Source organism: Bactrocera neohumeralis, chromosome 2 (genome assembly GCF_024586455.1).
Source record: "Bactrocera neohumeralis isolate Rockhampton chromosome 2, APGP_CSIRO_Bneo_wtdbg2-racon-allhic-juicebox.fasta_v2, whole genome shotgun sequence".
Taxonomy (NCBI): Eukaryota; Metazoa; Arthropoda; class Insecta; order Diptera; family Tephritidae; genus Bactrocera; species Bactrocera neohumeralis.
The window spans coordinates 85,196,790-85,218,723 of record NC_065919.1 but is presented as its reverse complement, the minus strand read 5'-3'; the positions used below and the strand labels follow the sequence as shown (position 1 = coordinate 85,218,723).

The 21,934-nt window shown below is 39.2% G+C and overlaps 1 protein-coding gene across 11 annotated transcripts in view; it reads left to right on the top strand.

Moving 5' to 3' along the window:
• Positions 1-21,934, top strand: part of LOC126751710 (polypyrimidine tract-binding protein 1) — a 523,263-nt gene that overhangs the window by 262,745 nt on the left and 238,584 nt on the right. Inside the window, exon 1 of one of the 11 annotated variants that reach the window (XM_050462193.1) lies at positions 15,458-16,349. The exons of the other annotated variants lie outside the window; for them this stretch is intronic. The gene's annotated coding sequence lies outside the window, so the exon portion shown is untranslated. Of the gene's footprint in view, positions 1-15,457; positions 16,350-21,934 lie in introns of those variants that run through there. 11 annotated transcript variants of the gene reach the window in all.

The following is a 21,934-nucleotide window of genomic DNA, read 5'->3' as shown; positions in this document are numbered from 1 at the left end:
CGCATTGAATTTCGCATGTGAGTGTTGCCGTAAAGTAGCCGTTTGTCCTCCCATAGTCTGCTGTCGCTTAGGTGCTTGCCGCCCCTCCGGCAGTCAACAACGGCAAACAGATCGACCCATTCAATGGCATTTGCATTGAAATTATTATTGAAATATTTTCATTTCATCAGGTACTAGCTTCATCAGTGCCACTTTGGGGGCGCGGTGATGACATCTCCAACAACGAGTGTGTATTTTAATCCATGTCGGTTGGAGCTCGGTTGATTGACTGGCAACATTTGAAATCTCCGCTTATTCGACGTCAAGTATTGGTTGCAATTAATTTGCAAATTTCAATGCTTGTTGGTGAATTCAATGACTCCCTGTAGAGGGGGCTAGAGACAACGACGTTACCGCTTCGCTGCACAGACGAGATAACGGTACGTGTACGGTTTTCAGCATGCCGCAAAACGTGGCCCAATCGGTAGCTGTCTGAGAACGCGTTCGAATGCGTTTACCTCATTGTTGACGCAGAAGCATCAACTGGTGAAGGCGCATCATCGTGTTTGAAAGCCGTCAGACTAGTCAGTAACAGGCGATCCGCCTTGTCTTCACAGACATTTCTGCAGTGTGGAATGCGAAAAATGCCGCCTCACCGTATTGTGGCATCCACTATAACTCCTAAATGCCACCATTCCACAGCTTTCCGTCGGCTCGCACGCACTAAAATGCACTTGTATTATTTTTGTTGTACTGCCACTTAGCGTGGTCGCGGCCTTGTTCTTTTTTTTTGCGTGCTACACAAGCATAATGAGGATGTTTTGCGTTTAGCATGGCAAGTCTCTGGAAGACGCGGCGTTCGCTGCAGAATGCTGCCGGTTCCTTGCATCCGTAACCGCTCCGTTGTCTAGAAGAATCGCGTTGCAAGTTGCCAAACTCGTTTTGCCCAACTTAGTCGCTGTTCTTTGTATCGCAATGCGTTTCAGCGTCCATATATATGGTTGTGCAGCCAGCATTTTGAGCTGAGGTTGTGTTGCGCTCCCCTCCCCAGCCCTCTTTGTATTGGTTTTGTTCTTCTTCCAAAACTCTTCTTATTGAACGTGCTTGAATTTGGGTTTTGATCGAATTTTTATCTTAATTGGTTCGAATTTGGTTTTATACGAAATTTGCGTTCTTCAAGGAAAAACAAGTTAAGTGTGACTTGCCTTACCCTACTGAAGCAGTCACCGATGGGCAGCAATCGCACACATATTTAATGTTTAAAGTCTCCAATGAAATATTCATTAGGTTAGTAGAGTAGTATTGTAGAGATTTCTGGAAAGCTCATCCAATTGACGAGATATCTTCATGAAATTTGCCTTGAGTTATTACCTAAACCCATAATGTAATCTCCGAAAACATCTTCCAGATCGGATCACTATAGATTATACCTGCCATAGAAATTGATCGATCGAAATCAAGTTCTTGTAGGAAATGGGTATTATACCGTCGTTGTAGCCTTCTCTCAATAGCGCTGTTGTAATCGTCAACATTTTTGATTTTTTTTTAATAAAATCTTTTGAGGTGCCATTGCGTTATCTAGAGAATAGTTCTCATTTTTTACGTATTCAGTTATTTTTTGGGTTCTATCGAAGTTCAACATTTCGAAGACTTACTGTATGTTGTTTAAATTTATAAACACTAATTCTAACTAACTTGAAAAGCACCGAAAATAAATCTGCGTAAGAAAAAAATATGAAAAGAAAGCATTCCTTAAGCACTTACCAAAAATACCCCCAAAAGACGAGCATAAGCGAATCGTAATGACGACGCAACACATTGCACAGCGGTGACTAAGAATTCGCATCGCTCCCGCAGCCGCAGACCTACACTTTGCCCCAAAGCCGCTTGATGCTGCAACTTTATTGTTATGCTCAAATTGCATTGCTGACAATGAACTTAGCGAACGCGGCACTGCTGCTGCCCCGACGCGAAGCGAATGCACTCAGTTGTTACGGGTTCATGGTCAAAATAGACGCCGCCGTCCCTTTGCCTCCCTAGCGCTGGCTGGCTGCTGGCTTTCGCGAAGTTTCACTGGCAAGAACAGCAAAAGTGGCAGCACGATTTTCTTCCGCTTTGCCACTCGAAGTGGAGTGTGTCCGCTGAGAGTGTGAGAGTGTGCATGCAACCACAAACACTTGAGCATGCAACAATTAGCGTTTACACGCAATTTCGTACCGGAGCTTAGTATTTTCTTTCCCTTTTTCTTTCTTTGCTTTTATTTGATTTTCTTTTCTTCCTCCGCAAATAAGTGCTGATTATTTTACTTGTGTAATGCTTTTGTTTTACACGTATTTCCACGCTCTGCTAATTTCAAAGAGAATTATTTTATATCACACTTATTTTATATACGTGTGTGTGTGTTTTAGTGCACTTAAATGGTGGCAACCACAAAAAGTTGGCTGGCAAAAGCGGTCGGTTGCCATGCAACTTGTAACATGCCAAGAATGTTGCATGAAAGGTAGTGCATAATAATCATTACCACACATTATTGGAATTTAGCGTTTTTCTTACTTTACTTACCTTGGCCATGGCCGTCGCTGCGCCGCCTCAACGGGTTGGTGGTGGCAAACGCGCCTGCGCCGCTGCCGCCAACGCGCTGTCGGCCACAACCAGATACCACTGCAGGAGCGACATGCAACAGCACACAATCATGTACTTGCCGGTATTTTTATGAACATTAGGGTCGTTCTTAAGGCTGGGCTTAGCGAGCCCTGCTCATATAAAGCTTTTGAACCCGCTTCGTCTCCTTAAGACAGAGTGATTCAAAAGCTGAAATTTCCTTGAATTTTTAACTAGTACTATATGTTACACAAGATCGTTTCTTCATGTCGAAGAGAGCCGAAGTTCTACAGTTGGGCAACGAGCATTACCTGTCTTCAGTGACTACCCTAATTAACTTCCTAAACAATATTTCTGTTATTATCAATTTGAAGATTTTTTTGTTTTCTTCAGAACCACCCTAATGTGCAGTACATTAGTTGGATTCTATCACTACGTTTGCTACGAAAAGTCTTGAGTTATTTAAAAACCTTTACTTCATGATGCACTGCATTCGTGGTTCTATCCATAGCTAGGTATTTGTGGCAAATACGAGTAGTCGAGCATGTCGGTTCATTGCTGCTGCAGTCAACAAAGCATAAACCCAATTCCACAAATCGACAACTTCGGCTTGTCGTGCGCAGCAGAGCAAGAAGTGTGGAGAATTTGAAAGAAATCAGAAAGTGGCAACTGCATGTGGCAAGGTCTTAATTGCGCTACACATCCACACAGTGCAAATATTTGTAAGTAACTAGTCGTTTTAACCCATTATATATCGTGTTTATAGCGAAATGTTGCACCGTACAACACACACACACACACAAACACTCACTCACTCACTCACACAAACACAAGCGCGCTTAACCAGCAGTCACAGCGGCTGGTTGCATCAATAAAAATGCGGTTGGTTTGCTTTATGGTTGTGTCTTTGCTTCATGCGCCTCGTTCGGCACTCACTTGCAACGACAAGTAAGCTGCAATAAGTTACGTGCAACATGCAGCGCACGAGCAGTTGACTCGTATAACGCAGTTAGAAGTGGAGAATTACAGTTGGAAGCAGCAATTGCTGAAGTTGAAATCAAAATATGGCAACGCGGTGGCATCATTGACTGTGTGGCAATAGTGCGGTTTCTAACTCGCTCACTTGCTGATGTCACTACGAACATTGCTGTCGTGCATTGTGTGTTGTTGTTATTGTGCTTCTTGCCAACATAGTTGTCTTTCTTAAGCCACCGGATCTCTGCTGATGACTTAACAGTCTCTCTGTTCTGATGTTGCTTTATGTGTTGCTAACGTAGGAAGGATCACATAAATGATGATAAAAATAAACAGACTCGGTTGTGTTTCTCCAGTTCAATTTCTTCTTTGAAACTTGCTTAGACAAAACACAGTTAAGATTTTTGGCTTTTAAACTCCAATTCCAATAATTTTCAATGTGGCCACAAATACTTATTTATTCTTAAACAGTAATGGAAATTTTCTGTTTCTTTGCATACTTAGAACGCCCTCAGGAGACAAGGCGTTTGGTATGTTGGTTTACTAGTCATAAGCAATACGTAGTATTTACGCATGTCCGCCATAGTATTATTTTTAGAAACTCTTTATGTTTACATTTCGGGAGAATTTTTCATCTCATGGATTACTCATGTCTGGGTCACTCTTCGAAATTTTAGAATGTAGTTGTTTATTGTTGGCTTGAACTGTGCCCGTGGTATCCGAATTAGTCCTAATATACTCGTGGGGTTCACTCATCCGATCTCTGAACCTACAATCAATAACAAGTCTGTTTCCGTAGACTGATATTCCTATGTTAGTTTAGTTGAGTAATTTTTTGGGCATAAGTAAGACATTTTGGTACTTTTAGCGCCTTCAGCTTTCCGATCTCTTGATATTTATTCCCTGAACTTAGTAAATTTGCTACCAAAATTGTTACACAAAAGAAAACGTTGGAGATCATGTAAAGTATATATACACATAACTGATCGATAGGAAATTTTGCAAAAGTTTTGTTTTTTCTTCGCAAGGGGCTGGTCATTTGTCGGAACCACTGATAGGGAAATACTAAGGATCTATCTGTCATACGAACTGATCTATCGATATCAAGTCCTTATATTGAAAACTTTTTTATTTCATTTTGCAAAGATGATTGCCCACGGCAACTCTAAAATCTTCAAACAAAGATCGGACTGCTTAATTTCACGTCAAAATATTGATTCGTATTTGAGATACGCGTCGTTTTGTGAGGCTCTAAAAGTGAATTCTTCGATTTTTACTATATCTGAGTTTATTGAACAAAGAAGCGCGATAAAGCACCATCTCACACTGCATTGGTTGTTCGTGATCATTTTGCCACATCTTCAACTAATATCGTGCCGCAATCATCGCATTCGTCTGATATACCTTCGTGTAACTTCTGGCTATTCAGCATATTCACATGACCACTCCGAGGACACCATTTTGACTCAGTTGAGGATATAGAAGCCGAGCCGAAGAAGGCTCTGATGGCGATCACTATGATGACTGGAAAAGTTGCTATGCAGCGGGATGATTACTGAAGGAAATGAAAAAATTTGTTGGTAGAGAAACTTTTTTCAAAAGTCGCTTTTTAACAGATTACGCGTGATTCGTGTCAGTATTGTTTGACATTTCATCTTAGATAGACTTACGCCTGAACACCGTTTACACATCTTTCCACTTTAATACGAAAATGCATATTCTGCAAAGAGCTCGCGGGCTTCGCACAACTTATGGTCTTATGGTCAACATAATCGGCTTACTGAGCATACTATTGGCTACACCCTCACCCATCTTGAGACCCGAATCTCCGAATCGGCTTTCCACGGTCCACGGTTGTACACGACCTCAGTTACGGCTGCTTTATTTTCTTCACTGTGTGCTGAACGTGGTTTATCCGGTCGAATATTATCAAATAATGAATGACAAACGAAGACCGTGGAAAGTCGATTCGGCGCCGTTCGCAGCAACTCGAACTGACGTATGGAACGATTACGCGCATTTTATAAAAGCGTACAAAATCATCACTTAGCTTTATAGGCTCTTGAAAAGTTCCAAGAATATCCGACGCATCGCATCAATCAATGTATTTATTGATAGATCACTTCGGCGGACAGATAATTACACGTTTTAGGCCGACCGAATGGCAACCAAAATCGTGTGATATGACACCGTTAGAGTTTTTTTCTTAGGGGTTATGTAAAGCCTAAAGTTTCGAACGAGTTATCGAACATTACACTCAACTGATAGACCATTTGAGACGTACTGGCGGTCAACATTTGAAAGAGATTATATATTAAAGAATGTTCTTTCGAATGATAATAAACATTGCCCATTGAAATTAACGTTTCTGTGTTTTTTCATTCAAAAAGTAGGGAACCTGGATCATCACCCTTTATAAACTGATTGATCAAAGTCAAGATAATTATTTTTAAGAGTTGCACTTGTGAAGGGTATTCGAGTTACGATGCAGCGAAACTTAACGTTTTTTCTTATTTTATCTGAAAGCACTCTCAAATTTTTAGAGAATCATGGAAAAGTTAGCATTATTATGCACCTTTCCTAGATGCTAGTCCAAGCTTTCCTCCCTCTAAGTGCACAAAGCCTGAAATTATCCAGCTAATGGAGCGCATCAGAAGTTCTATAGCACTTCTTATGGCAGAAAAACTGTTTAGCTCGAAGAAAATTGGAAAGCAATGATTGCACTATAAACCGAAACGACTACCAATAAGTGGTCGTGACATGAAAGTCTATTACTGCCTCCATAACCTTAAGTATTTAAATTTTACTATTGCACCATACCGAAAATCGGAGGGTCCTGTTTTTGGCCGCGAAATAATTTCACTCACTTTTACGCTCGTATTTTTATTTTTTATATTGTTTTTGTTGCTTTACGCTTGAAATCTTCGAGACGAACGGCTTTTTAATACCACTTTTTATATGCTTTTCTCTCTCCTCTCGTTGCAGGTAAGCCTTGTAGCCAGCCCGGTCGCTGTAAGCCGCCCGAATCTCGAGCTGGGCAAATGTCAGTGAGCTGTTGTTGCATGTAACTGTATTTATGTTTCACTTATTTATTTATTTAGTTGCATAAAAATACGTATAAATATCCTTGAAATGAGTACGCAAATAATTTTATGAGCAACAGGAAAGTACAACAACAACAACAGCAGTAGCGTGGTGACTGAGTGTTGTGTGTATGAGCTGGTTGTTTGTGTTTGTTGCATTGATGGTGCGTTGGTGGCGGTGGGGTGACTGCTGCGTTGTTGTAACTGCTGCTCGCATTTATGCAAACAAATTAAGCGGAAATCGCATAAATCGCTCGCAACTACAACTGCTGCTGAATCAATAACAATTTTATGTACGTACGAAACGATGCCATTGATGTCGTCGATGGCGTGGAGCTGCCGGTGTTGCTATTACGGTTGATGGTAATGAAGTGGGTGACGCTGGCGCTCGAGCTCGCATTGGTGGTGGTGGTTGGGGCATAGGCGCTGGTAATAAGTAAGCGGGGTGTCTTTTTATTGGAACGGCTTGAACGTGGTTTTTAGGTCACCTGACATGGTTTGGGTGAAGCGCGACGCGTTGCAAGTTTACTGACGATATCATCTGTTAAATTCATTTGACGCCATTTTAAATTGCATTTTATGCTGACGGCGCATTTTACTTGTTTCATAAATAAAAATGTGTGGCAGCATTGGAAATTGGCTTAAAAACGCACGCATACAAATAAATAAATATATTTAAGAAAATCCGCGCGCAAAACAAGAGCTAAGCCAGAGAGTGTCATCGCTTCCAATTTAGATGTCATTAAGTTATTAAACTTTATAACAACTTCGCTTGTTCCAGTCCAGCGCGCGCCCGCTATAACATGCGCGCCCACATACATGCCCCACCCTACGGATAGTATTACGCGCTGTTGGCATTTCCACCTGCAGGAAATCACCATAATCCGCACAAATGTAAATACGCAAAAGCGCGCTCGTTTTGCCGCCTGCGCCAGGAAATGAAAAATTTACAATAAAAATTGCACCGAAAACACAAAAAAGTGAAATGAAATCACAAAAAATGTACAAAGAATTGCGCAAAAAAATTCCGAGCCGGAAAGCGGGAAAACGGCGCGCAAAATGTTTCAAATGGAGATAAAAACTTTGCGCTGCAACAACAGCAAAAAGGCAGCGCATATTGGTGGGGCATTGGCGAAGGTGGCGACGCGATTTGCTGATTGAGCGCATCGAACGGCTGAGCAACGCGAGCCGGCTGGCTATCTGTGGCAATGTGTTGCTGGGGGTCAGTCGTTTTCGCAATACCACTTCATCCATGCCATTTCGTGCAATTCACTTTCGATGCGTTCTCATGTAAATCTGTGGTAATCCTATTGAAAAAGGATACCGCGCGCACACCAACATACGCCCACTTGCACAACAATACAAACCAGCATACATAGTAAATGCAGTGCGCGCCCTGTGCCTTGTCAAGCTGAACACTGTGATCGTTATAAGGTGGCAGGGCGCGCGGTGCGTCCACAATTCCCGCGTAGTGATGCCGCTTTGCTGACTTCATGCGTTGTCATTTTAGCGCACGATGAGTCTGTTGTGCTGTCGTCGCACTGATTACAATGCGAACACATTGGCGCTTTGTTATTCGTGTAGTCATCATGTATGGTGTCCTGTTGTCGTCGTCGTCCCCCTTAGTCCTTTAGTCATGTAGTCGCATCATGTATTTATATAACCATTTGTTATTTTTCTACGAGTTTTTATTTTATTTAATTTTTTATTTTTTACTTTATTTCGCGTCCATTTTCATTCGCGACGCGCAGCCACGGGCACAAGTCCGAGCTTTTATTTTGTGAGATTTGTATTTTGTGCTGGTGCCTTTTTAATAGTTAAATCGCTGCTTCGTTTGGCTGGCTTAGTTGTTGCAAATGTTTGGAAACGCAGGTAAAATGGCAGAAACATGCTGAGGAAGAATGATTGGAAATGCGCGTTGTAAACTTTAATTGGTATTAGAATAAAATTGAACATGAGGATTTGAGTGTAGTATGGCTCGCGCTTATTTTTTAATGGACTTTGGTTATGACACTGCGAGACCATTATTTAAATTATGTACTCGTAATGCTGAAACCGGGTATTACAAAGGGGTCATACTATAAACTTTTGAGCAATTGTGTAGTGATTTTATTATAAATATTGCTATAAAAGAACATCCAAAAGATGCTGTTAGTAACATGATATACTTGAGTATCTCCTTGCAGTGGAGGTGTTTGATATGCAATACATGGACGTGGCAACTCTCTCTCATTAAAAATAAATTTTTTCGTCAAAATCAAGTTGCTGTCTATAAATAAAGTTCATATTATTGTACCTGATATTTATATATAGAAATATATCGAAAATTGTTGCAGATGTTGCTATTTTTTCAGAATCTGACCAATTTTGACGCTTCCAACGCCGATCGTACTTGCTAGGAGGCTCTAGATCTCAGTTTGAGTTAATGAATTAAATGAGAAATTTGGCACAATAGGCCTAAGGTGCATTCTCCAATATTAATTATTTATTAATGAGATATAAAAATGTTCTCGTGGTAGTAAAGCATGTCTTTTCATCAGAACAAGGATCTTCTCTAACCTCTAATTCGGTTATGATATGTTATCACTATTTGTGTATGACCAATTCTATTTGGTTCGTCAGTAGAAAAAGTATTCTCATTTTTATTGACTTAGTGCATGACGCGAATCCATTGAATCGCAACTAACTTCGGCTTGGCAAGCATTAAGGAAAGATAGTTAAGTATGATAAGGGCATAATGTCATATATGATAGAAGGTTGTCTGAAATATGTCGGGATTAGAGAACAAAAGCAAACATTAATCAACATAAATTGCTTTACTGTTCTTCAAAATATTCTCCATTAAGATCTATACACTTTTGCATTCATTTGAAGCAATTCTCAAAGTACTTTGGCTACTCTGATTGTGGTGTCTCCAAAACATGCGTTTAGAACGCATCAACCGTGTCCTTCAAGTGTCGAAAAACGTTGACCTCGTAGAGAAAAGGAGGTCGGAAGTCAGGACTATATAGTGGATGACTCGTCAAATCAATCTTTTAGGTGCCCAAAAATGCAATTATCTCAGTTGATATGTGAGAGCTCGCGTTATAGTGTTGGAGAATAATTCCTCTCCGACGGTTGGTTTTCCTTCTGTTTTGAAACACCACTGGCAAACAGATGGTTGCGTACCACTCAGAGCTTACTCTTTTGCGTTGTTCTAGTGGTACAGTTTCAACATGTCCAGTTTGTTCAAAAAAACAGACTACCATTTGCTTTAAGGGCTTCGTTTGCGAACCGCTTTTGTCGGATTCGGCGTGTTTGGAAACACCCATGCAGTCGACTGCTGTTCATTTATTATATTATTATTTCTCTCGTCCAATAGATCTTTTTTTGAGCTAGGAACAAATAGTGTGGGATCCAATGCTAAATTCTGGTCCCACTAATGCCTATAGTTGTTTCAATCTCACAACCTTTTAAGAACAATCAGTATTAATAGTTTCAAGAACAACAACTGATTTTGGACAACATTCTCGAAAATCATCTTGGAGTGATCTACAACCGCCTTTGAATATACCATCGATAAACACTGACCTTGATGGAGTTTCATCGTCCAAAATCTAAATCGCGCATCCATTTTTTGGGAGAGATGAATATTTTAAGTTACTGTAAACGACATAAAAAGCGCTCGTACTGAAAAATTTACAATAAAGTTGTGAGTTTAGAGATTCCATCATTAGGGTTGACAAATCCCGAAATATTAAAAGGCAACCTACGTAACCCAATTTGCCAAACACTTGTTAGAAATCTCGGCTGTGAGTGCCTTCAACGAATTTTGGGTTTTCGGTTTCGGCTCATTTTTTGCAACGCCATCCGCTATATTGTCGGATAGTTTCGTGGTATTATTCATAAACTTATTTGATAAAAGTAAAGCCCTGAACTACGTTGTCAAACATCTCTTTTTGCGACCTCTTCTCGACGTCGTTTTTGCAAACGAGTCAGGTCTAGCATTGACATGTTTCATACCCAAAACATTAACCATAATGTGTTAAGTAGATTCATAGGAGATGTTGAAGTTCTCTGCTATCTTCTTGATGCCAGTACAAATATTGTCAAGGGCTTTTTCTTTTAATTTTTCGATGTTACAGCAATTAACAGTTTTCTTAACAACTTTTCGATGATTTCAGGTCCTTTTCTGAATACTTTAAGCCAGTTAAATACTTGTGTTCGTGATAAAATATATTCCTTAAAATACTTCTACAACATTTTCAATTATTCCGTAGTCGGAATTCCACTGGAAACATAAAATTTCAAGCAAGTTCGTTGTTCAATATTTTTCCATGACAAAAATTGTCGTAAACTATAGAGGTCAAACTTCTTACGAATATAGAAACAGGTTGTAACACTCTAAGAAGAGAATTATAAACTGTTCGATTTCAACAGTCCGGGTCAAGTTTGATCAGACGGTATACTGTAAAGTGCTGTTTACTTAACGCGCATACTGAAGAAACATTGTTGAACTATTATTTTACTATTCGAAGCTAAGATTATATCGAAAATATGCATGACTATTCTTTCCTCATACTTTGTTATTCAAATTCAAATAAAAATGTTAACGTTATTTATAAAATAATGTATGGCAGAGCTTAGAAAGCTACCGACTCACACCAAACAGCTTTAAAAGCTTCGGCGCAACATAGCTGAAATGTGAAAGCTTCGGTTGATTGCGCTGCTTTATGCAAAACAACCACTGATAGCTATCATTGCAGGCAATGTAAATAACGTTAATCTACCCCAACTGCTTTGTATTTCTCCAGCTGTTCTTGGTGGGGCGCGTATTTTTACTACGCCTGCGCACTAACCATTCGGAGTAAGTCGTTGATAGCGCCACACGTTCGGCAGATATGCAGTGGGTTCGTGAGGAGTGGCGCGCTGCGAAGACTTTACGTGTTGATTGTTCAGCATGTTGCTTTGCTTAGCTGGCAGCGGGGTGGCATGAGTGCGGGTCGCATACTCACCTGTGCTTGCGCTGCTTTCCCCTGCGTTAGCCGACCTCACCGAGTGAATTCGGGTGTGTGTGTGTACTTGTGTTTTGTCGTCGGAAATGTGCAAGCAGGTGTAACAATTATTTTCTCGTTGATTTTTCTTTGACGCATGTGCTTCTATTGACATTTGTATGAGCGTGTGTGTGTGCTGTGGAACAGTTAGCTGCGTATGTATGCCTCTCACTCGCACCTGCTATCTGCGCTATCTGTCTCGGTTATTTGGCAGTAATATTATTACGCCAACAATAACAATGAACGCAACGGCACGGCAACGATAACGACAACGACAAGCATCAATAGCTGGCAAGCGGGTGGGCAGCGGCACAAGCGTGCTGGCTGGCACACAATGCGCGCGTTTTGTCCTTTTTGTTAGGCGATGCGATGCAATGCGATGCGGCACGAAGGTGAAAGCCGAGCGCCGGCTAACTATGCTGCTGGTACTGGTATCGTTAGCAGCGCTACAATGGGTGCAACCCCCATGCACGGACGGCCAAGCGAACATGCCGTCTAATGGGAAATGCTCGGTTTTCCGACAGCCACACAGCAACAACGCGACAGCGGAGTAACGGTGTGGCGCGACGCGGTGTGCCACTGTTGAAGCTATGACGCATGCGATGACTTCAGGACCAACCGGCCGTGCGAACTGAAAAGTGGATGGCCGCGTGCATTGGGGGTTGGGCGCGCCGGGGGTAGGTAAAATGATAGTCGCTGTCATGAATTCAACAGTATTATGCCATATTCAGCGTTCGTGTTGTTGCCACTGTTACTGTGTGTTGAATGCAAATGCTTTCCCTCTCGTTGGCAATGGAGCAGCTGTAAGACCAACAGCTGTGTGTTATGCGGGTGGACTTGAGCAGCGGCAGTTAGGTTGCTTTCGAATTGTTGTTTATTTAACTTTACATTTCAACGCTGTTATCTTATCTGTTGAATTGGCAGGCGCGCTGTAGTGTTGTGAAGTTTGAATTATGTTACTAGGTATGAATGTTTATGAGGAGCTTGATATTTTGAAGCCAATTTCAAATGAACAAAATATATATCGTCAACTAAAATACAAAATAACGTAACAACATTTTCGAAAATTTGCAGTGGTGTGAATGAAACACGAAATAAAATGGAACAAGAATGAAAAAAAAATTTAGTATTGGTTAAAGCTGGTTTATATTTGAGCGCAAAACCTGAAAATTTTGGACAAATGTCATATTATGAATGTAATTTCAAGTAGTGAATCGTAATTATTAATTATGTATAAAAAATTTTCAGACCGGATGTTCGAAATGATGTTTCAACATTATTTATAATTTGTATGCCCAACAGCTAATGGAAAATTTAACATTTCTTCCGAAATGCCTCGGAATTCTTTGATTTTCGGAATGTCTTGTGCTCTAGATTTTTAAGAAAAATATTTATATATAGTAAACACTGTTTTCTGAGTGTCTGGTTAGCAGCGGGTAGGCTAAGATCTGGTTAACCTATCCAAGACTACTTCTTTCGGTAAATAACCTTTTCTGTACCCACAACTTAACTATCTCTTTACCCCTAACTTAACCTTTTCTTCTTCTTCTTCCAAGACTACTACCTCTTTCGGTAAATAATATTTTCCTTACCCACAACTTACGCTTTTCTTTACCCACAACTTACTGATGGATGGCTGCTAACCAGACATTGGGGAAAACGGCCTTAAGTTTTCTCCTTCAACCTTTTTGTTTATAGGAAATATAATCAAACTTAACTTCGTTTATGAATTTCGAAGCTTTGCTTAAAAATCTAGTTAAAGTTGGAATCCCACTTTTTCCAACTAAGAGTTGTTAGAAATAATTATCTTTAAAATTCGAAAATTTTTCGTTAATCTTCAAAAAAGTAAAATAAATTTCTAGAAATAATTTAAAAAGAATAAGTTCTCCTTCGTTCTATCTAAGAATTTTTTCGCCGCCTTGAAGCATACACCAATATATCTTGCTTAATTCTAATCCCAAATATTTCTAAAGATTTCTTCATCCCATAACTCGTTGATATTTTGTATATAAAAAATTATTATTTTTAATGAACCCGATGTCATAAATCATCATAATTTGAAATAAAATCTAAAAATCTATGAATTAAAAAATTTTGTTAACCCAAAGTGAGTGCTTTTGGGTCACATCGACCCGAAACTCATTATGATGTGTTTATTTTGTATGAAATTCAAAAATAAAACTCAAGGATTGGCATATCTTAAGAAAAGAACTTGCGTTCTAATTTTTAGAGATTTACCAACTCAAATATTATTCGAAAAAATTTTCAGCACTAATTTAATCAACCCTTATCGAGTGATTCAGGTCTGATATGCGAAAGAGTTTTACTTAGGCTGATATAAATTGCGAATTAATTGAGAATAGTGAAGGGAAATCAAACAGAATTTAGATATCGTGGTAGTAAAGGTTTGTAAAATACTTTCGAACTTACACTTTCGGCCTACCAGACCCATTGACATAATATGACAAGACAAACTCTCTAATAGAAATATAAAATAACTGAAAGTTGTCCAATGTACTCTCAATTTACCGCTTTTGTACTACTCTTATACAACGACATGGCTTTGTAGACGGTATAAGAGCACTGGCAAGTAAACTTCTGTTTCGAAGTTCAAACTCAATGTTTTGTTCTTTAAAATAATTAAATGCAGCAATCATTTACACAGCAAGTGTCTGCGAAATATGCATTTACAAATTGATACTTCTGCCTAGAGCACTACTGGTCTACAACACAGACTAATTGCCGTGAAACCAAGGAATGAATCGTTGAGGATGAGTACACAGATTGGAAGACTACTGCGAGCGTGAAAACGGCGAATATGATTTAGAACCAAAAACAGTTCACCGACAAAAGACAAGAGTTGTGCCATCTTTTGTGTCTTTGTTGTCACGGAACGGCACGCGGAGGCACAGCGGCGTAGGGAAGAACGCGCCAGAGTTCTAAACAAGCCGCTGTCGTTGTGTGAAGTTATTGTTTAGCGCATAAGACAATAATGAGCACATCATCAGGTAAGACCGCAGTCAACAACCTGTGCGAATCGCAGAGAACAACAAAGGAATCGCAGTTCGCACACCTGAAGTGCTGAGCACAAATTAGAAAGATAAGAGAAAAGTGCCGCAATAAATGCTCTTCACACATTTTAGGAGTATAATTGGTGTGCTCCGAAAAGGCGAATGAGCGCAACGACGAAAGTGGAGAAGTAGAGGAGAATGTTTTGAAAGCAACGACGGAAGAGCAGAACCGAGCTGAAACTAAACGTCGTCATCAACAACGTCGTCGTCGCACACACAGGAAGGTGTACGAGCGTAGCAACGAAACTAAGCAAGAACAAATGTTAAGCGTACGATGACTAGAGAAGCATACACGGGGTACGCAGAGGCATGGATGTGATGCCTTCGACTTTAAAGTCGTGCATGTGGATGCCGATGATGAAGAACTCACACACATACACACACACACCCTCACATACACACAGACACACACTCACGTGCAAAGTTGGCTTGAAGAGAGTCGCTAAAGTCGAATAAGTACGCCAAATAGGCAAGCAAGCAAGGCAGGCAGATGACACAATACCCGACTGTATGCGCTCACTTGCGTGGTGTCGTTGTTGGTGTTGATGGTGCTGGTGGTGGTGGTGGTGATGGCGCACATGAAACGAATACATACGAAAGTGTGGCGCACGAGCGTAGCGACGAATTCAACAGATTCAAAAGCCGAACTCCGAATGCAAAAATTGGTATATTACCTTAGAATGCCAGTCGTTCTTACTTCAGTCTTCGTACAGTCTTTGCTTTAACCCGTTCCAATTCTGTCCGCCGTCGCTCTATTAAATAATAACAAAAATAACAACAACAAAAATAAACAAAATAATATCACAAACGACAACCATAACGAGTATCGCATCTAAAAAAAAATCAAAATAAAATAAACACAAAAACAAAACCAACAACAGCAGCAGGAAAATCTTCGAACAAAAAACACACGATATTCTAAAATATCCAAACAGCAGCAACAGCAGTGGCGAAACTATCAACAAGCGCTAAAGAGCAGCACGCAACAGGAGTGGTTGTGGAGTGGAGCAGCAGCAACAGCAACAGTGTGTCTCAGTGTTATCAACAACATTGCCGCCTTCGTCGCCGCGCGCAACAACGTCTCGCTCCAGCACTGCGCCGCGCTCCATACCGACGCCGCAGTCGCCGCTGAAGTCAGCGCCAAAGTCGAAGTCACAGTCACAGTCAGGCGTCAGCAGTCGAACGTCAAAATACGACAACAACGACAACAGCGACAACGATAACTACGACGACGACGACAGCACCAAAGGGCAGCGGAGAAGGCAGAAGACTCTGCACAACGCACACAAAATTTCAATATCCAAATCAAAGTTGCGTTCAAATCGAACACGGCCGCAATAGTAGCAACACCGTAGCATCGTAACACGCGGACTCTCGACACTCGACACTCGAGATAGCAAACCTTACCACTTACTACCACTCACTAGTGCAGTTCTAACCACGTCGTCGACGTGCACCATCATACGATAGCAGTTATCAGCCGAGAGTTGCAAATAATTTTAACGTGTCCACTTTGAATTGGTTTTCGCGTGCAACGTGTTGTTGAATAAAAAATCCAAAATTTCCAAAAATCGAAAAATCATAAACAGCTTTAAAAAGTTCTTTAGGTGAGAAAGCGTCAAGAAAACCGAAATATCGTCAATAAAAGTTGGTGTGCAGTTTTCGTTTCCATTTTGAGTTTTCAATATTTGTTTTTTAAATATTTGTGATTTCCTTGAAAATAGTCGAGTGTTTCTGAGTTTAGTGCGAAGCAGTGAAAATTACCAATTTTTGCAAGTGAAATTTGTGCTAATTGCTTTTAGAAATATTATTTTTTTTTTTTGAAACCACGCAGCCTATGTTCGACACGAAGCTGTGAGTATTTTCACGTCTTAGCTGAGCTATAATTATATTTTAGTACCGACTTTAACTTTAATTTTCCTACTAACCACTAACCAACTTACTAACCTTTTATTGCTGATTTTTCCACTATTCTAACTTTAAACTATTCGCTAACGCAAAAGCAAGACATTAAAGTCAAGTTCAAGTACGAAGCGCAGCCACTTAAATGCTCGCACTTGTAGCATGTTTCGAGGCGAGATCAGCGCTGGAGCATACGCGCTTTATGCCAGCCGCTAGCAGAGCGAGTAAACATTCAGCAAAAAAAAAAACTTCAAAAAACTGGCTCTTCTTGAACATTTAAAATATTGTAAAATTTAATTTTTGCCAAGGAAGCGTGCGAAAAGAATTGCTAAGCGCAGAAAAGGCGGCTTCAAGCCAACAACAATTGCACAAGTCTACTTGAAGCAATGTGGGCAGCCGCGTGAGTTGAGCAGTGGCAGCGACAAAGGTTCATTGATTCTTTAAGCAAGCGCTTGTGTAGCTTATAAGCCGCGCTTAAGCAACAACACATGAGCAGAGTAGTGGCAAGCACAAAAGCGCACGAAAAAAAAAGCAAAATGAAAAAGAAATGAAGTAAAATATTAAAAAAAATACTTGAAAGAAGGTGTGTGTTTGTTGAAGCAAAAAAATATGAGCAATAACATGAAGCAGCGCGAAAAGCAGCAGAAACGGCGGCACAGGTTAGCCGGCACTAACCGCACACACAAACTGGCTAAGACACAGAATGAAGTTGTATAATAAACGCACGCACCAACACACACGCAGCGCGGCTTAGTATGTGAAAGAAGTATGAAAGCGGTTGAAGTAAATCTGAAAATATTCATTGTGGCCAGCAAAATGTAGCCTACAGACTTGGCATGAAATGACGAGTCAGCCAGACAGCTAACTGGTCACACACACACACACACATGCGCGCACACTGGCAGCGCTTGGCAAGGCCTGCGAGCGACCAAGCAGCCGGCGAAAACACGTTTTCTTGCAAGGCGGCCCGAAAAGAACCTGTGCGGCTGAGTGCCGAGCGGCGCACAGACGAAATTATAAATTAAGAAGTCGAAAGAAAGACCTTACAAAATCAAAAAAAAAAAAAAATATCACACAGCACAGCGAGAGCGTAAATAAAGTAGAAACGCTTGAATGAAAAACAAAAAAAAATCGAAAACACGAAAAAAAACTCGAGCACAAAATCGACGAAAGAGTGCAGAAATGTGTGAGGAAAAAAATTAAATAATTGTGCCGAGCAACAATTTGGGAGCGAAATAAGGCGAAACAACAACGGCTCAAAGCAAAAAAGGTTACTTTACAAAAGGGAATAATGAAAAACAGTTGTTGGCAACGAGAAGTAAATTGGAAAAGAAGCGCACAAGCAAGCGGCTATTCTTGGAATTACACGTATTGCGGTGCGAACCAACAAGTGAAAACAACAACAGCCGCACGGCACAGCACAGGTATTTAAGCCAAAGTGGAAAGAAAGAGGCAAAGCAAAAAGTAATGAACGTTTCATTGCGCGGCCACTCAAGAGCGGATGTGCGGGGAAAACGCACAAAGTGGTCGAATATTGTTATTAACAAAGTCAGGAGAGGCCAGGCCAGCCAAGCCAAGTCAAGCAAGGCAGTTAGCGGCGAGACGGGTGTAAATTACAAAAGGAGCACAAAAATAATAAATGATACGAGGCGCGCAACAAAGCGCTGCAGACGAAGGGGACGGAAAGTTAACAAAAAAAATATGTAAAAAAATTATTAAAAAAAATATGAAAAATAAAAGAAAAATTATTATGAAAATCTAGTGAGCAGCATACAAAATAAATGTTGGGAAAACACCACAAAAAGTGGGGAAAACTGTGGTGTCATTATCAATACAAAGTAAAAAAGCCAAGGGAAAACGCGCAGCGTTATTAGCTCTGCGAGCATGATTTGGCTTAATAGGGAACGCTGTGGACTCAAGGGCGTCTGGAGCGCACTTGCTTGCCACAATGCCCCTACAAAACATTTCGACGTAATTACTTACGCATTTACAGCGCGCACACAGAACACATAACACATGACTTTAGAAATATGTGTGCGCTTGGTGGAACTATGACTGAAGGCGGTGGCTTGCCATAAAAGAAAAAAACTATATGTAATAATTACAGTAGAGAAATGAATACAAATGATCTATGAGCGCTACACGTGTAAGCAGCTAACTGATAGCAGAACGCTTCCGTAAGCGCTGAGATTGACGCGCTAACTTGAGCCACGCTTGCCAACAAATTTCTGCTTGCTTTCGGTTATCAAGCAATCTCACTTTGCTTCTCGTACTTTTCTTGCCACACAAATACCCTTTAATTACTTTACTGCCACCTTTACTGTATGTTTTCTGACACATCTTTCTCGCCACACAAACGCTGCAGAGCAACTACAGGCAGCGCTATATTGTAGCCAGCTTACAGAAAACAATAACTTTTTCAAAGCTAAAAAATTAAAAAAAAAAAAGCAATAAAAAAGAAGAGCGTGACAAGTAAAATCAGCATAAAAAAGTCGCGGCTGCTACACTTGAGAGAAGCGTAAAAAATTGTTTAAGTAAAAACGAAAATAAATTCGCGCTTTGCGAAAAAAGCCGCGCGCGGCAACAGAAGTCACTAAAAGCTGCCAGTGTTAGTGTGTTTTGGTGTGTGCGAGTGTGTGCGAGCAGTAAGCAAAAACCGGTAAAATATTTTAACAAATTTTGTGCGTGCGAACCGAAAATCGCGCCAAGCGTAGCCGCCAGCGAGAAATCAAAGACACAAAGCGTTTAAAATGCGACTAAAAGCAGCAGCAAAGTCACAACGGCAAGCTACAAGCGGCTAACAACAAACAATTTAATAGTTAACTGAGCAAAACTGAAAGTCAAGAGCGCAAGCAAAGGAAAAATAGAAAAAAATATTTATTGTTACTTTCGGCCGCTCTCAGCTGGAAAAATAAAGCTGTCAGCAATGATTATTATTTCAAGACAAGTATTTTTTATGTACTAAAAGGTTTGCTTTTGAGGGCCATTCAGCCGCTTTTGTGTCTACCTTAGTATTATAGTTATGATTATTTTCTATTTTTTTTTGCCTTGGTTAAATCACGGTGTTCACGCGCCTAATTATTGAGGCATTGAAGATTTATAGCAGCTGATCTATTTAAATGCTCTGAATCGCGGCTAAAACACGCTTCATAATTTCGGTTTTTTTAGTGTAAGTGCGTGAGGTATTTGAGTAGCGAAAAATGCTCAAAAGCAAAGCAACTCTTTAAGCTGCTGCTGGAACATTTGAAATAAAAAAAGAAATACTAAAAATTATGCCGGTCTAGCGAAGGCGTAACCCAATATTTATTAGTTCCAATAACATTGCCAAGTGTAGTAGATTGTATGCCTTTAGATCACCTCACCTCCGGGTGTTCTACAAGAGTAAAGAGGATATTGTATGCCTTAATTTCCCGTTATTTAATTTCTTTAAACTCTTTAAAAAAAAGTATTATTCTATTATATTACTTTGTTGAATATTTGTTTGTAGCAACTTTAAATTTTATTTATTTTTTCTGCAGAGAATATTAAATTTTTTACGAAAAATCTCTAATTGCTTTGCTGTGAAAATGTTTTTGTGAAAAAGCTTTGAATTAGATAGAATTTTTTAATAAAATATTGTATTACAATTGACAAAAAGAAACCACAAAATTTTCGAAATATTTTCAAATATTCTCGTGAATAAATATTTTTTTCGTAGTTATATTTCGAATGCATTTACACTCAATTTCTCTTCTTAAATAGTTTTTTCTTCAGTATTATTTAGCAATCACTTAGAAATTTATTAAATTCAAAGATATTTAAATCATACTTTGTTATATTTGAATATTCAAAAATATTCAACTGATAATGAGCAAGACTTTATTCTTAATAAGTTTTGTTCACTAATAAAAATATAGAGCAATGCATTCCTTAAATTATTTCATTTAAATACTTCTTGAGCATATAATTGCTCAGTGTTTCAACTCCAAAATCGCTTTATTGAGTTGAAATATTGTAAGGTGTCACTACTTTAATAGATATTTTTCAAATTTCTTCGACAGAATACCCATTTTGGGTTTAAAAATATTTCAAGAATCCTCGGTATGAAGTTTGAGGCCTCAAGTTGCCAACAACATTCCTGCCAGATTTTTTTTTATTACTTTTGCCATAAGTGTTTATAAAAACTGTCTTAGGAGCTCTCTTTCCTAGCTTTTCTTTCCAATTTTCCTCAACAAAAAATTCGTATAAGTTAGTATTACCCGAAATTTCGGCAAAAATATCCAAAATTATGAAATTTTTTAAATACTTACAAGTTTAGAGTATTCTTATATTTTATTAAGATATTTCGTTAATTCCTTAGTTCTTAACGAAGTTGGCTTATATTAATAAAATTTGTCTTAGAACTGCAACTTTCTCTAATTTAATATATCAAGGGTTCCTCGAGTTGCCATAAAGTTTCAACATTCCTGGCTCCATATTATTATTGCTTTGTCCATAAAAACTCTCTTAAGACATCCTTTTGCTACAACTTCTTTTCCAATTTTTCTCAACGATAAATTTGTATAAGTTAGTATTACCCGGAACTTTAGCATAAAGTAACCAAAACCTTTCAGTTCTTGAAATATTTGCAAGTTTATAGTATTTTTATATTTTATTAAGATAACTCATTAAATTCTTAGCTCTTAAGGGAGATGCCTTCTATTAATGAAAATTGTCTTAGAATGGCAACTATTTTCTCTTTTTCAAAAGTTCACGCCATGAACTGTAAATTTTTGAGTTGCCAAAAAGTTCTAACATTATTGGCACATTTTTATATTACCTTTGCAGTATGTGTTCATAAAGAATCGCTGACGCTGTCTGTCCCATTCTTTGTTTGCTTACCAATTATTTCTAACGAAAAATTAGTATAAGTTAGAATAAACCGAAACTTCGCATAAAAGTCCCAAAACGGTCAGTTTTTGAAATATTTGCAAGTCCGTTTGTAAGGGCTTCTTTTCCAATTTAAAAAAAAAACAAAAATAATATAGGTTACTACTACCCGAAACTTCGGCGTTAAATACCCAAAACTGTTAACATTTTGAAATATTTGCAAGTTCAGAGTATTTGTATATTTTTTTTCTAAGAAAAATGTCATTAAATTACTGATTATTGAAGAAGTTGCCTTAAATTGCTAAAATTTGGCTTCGAGTTCTGAGTTCTTTTTTATTTAAAAAATTTTTTAAATTATTATTTATAGTTTATATCCAATCTCTTTATCGGAAAGTATTTACAGTTTTCTCCACTGATTTCTAGTTAGAACTTAGTTTGTCCT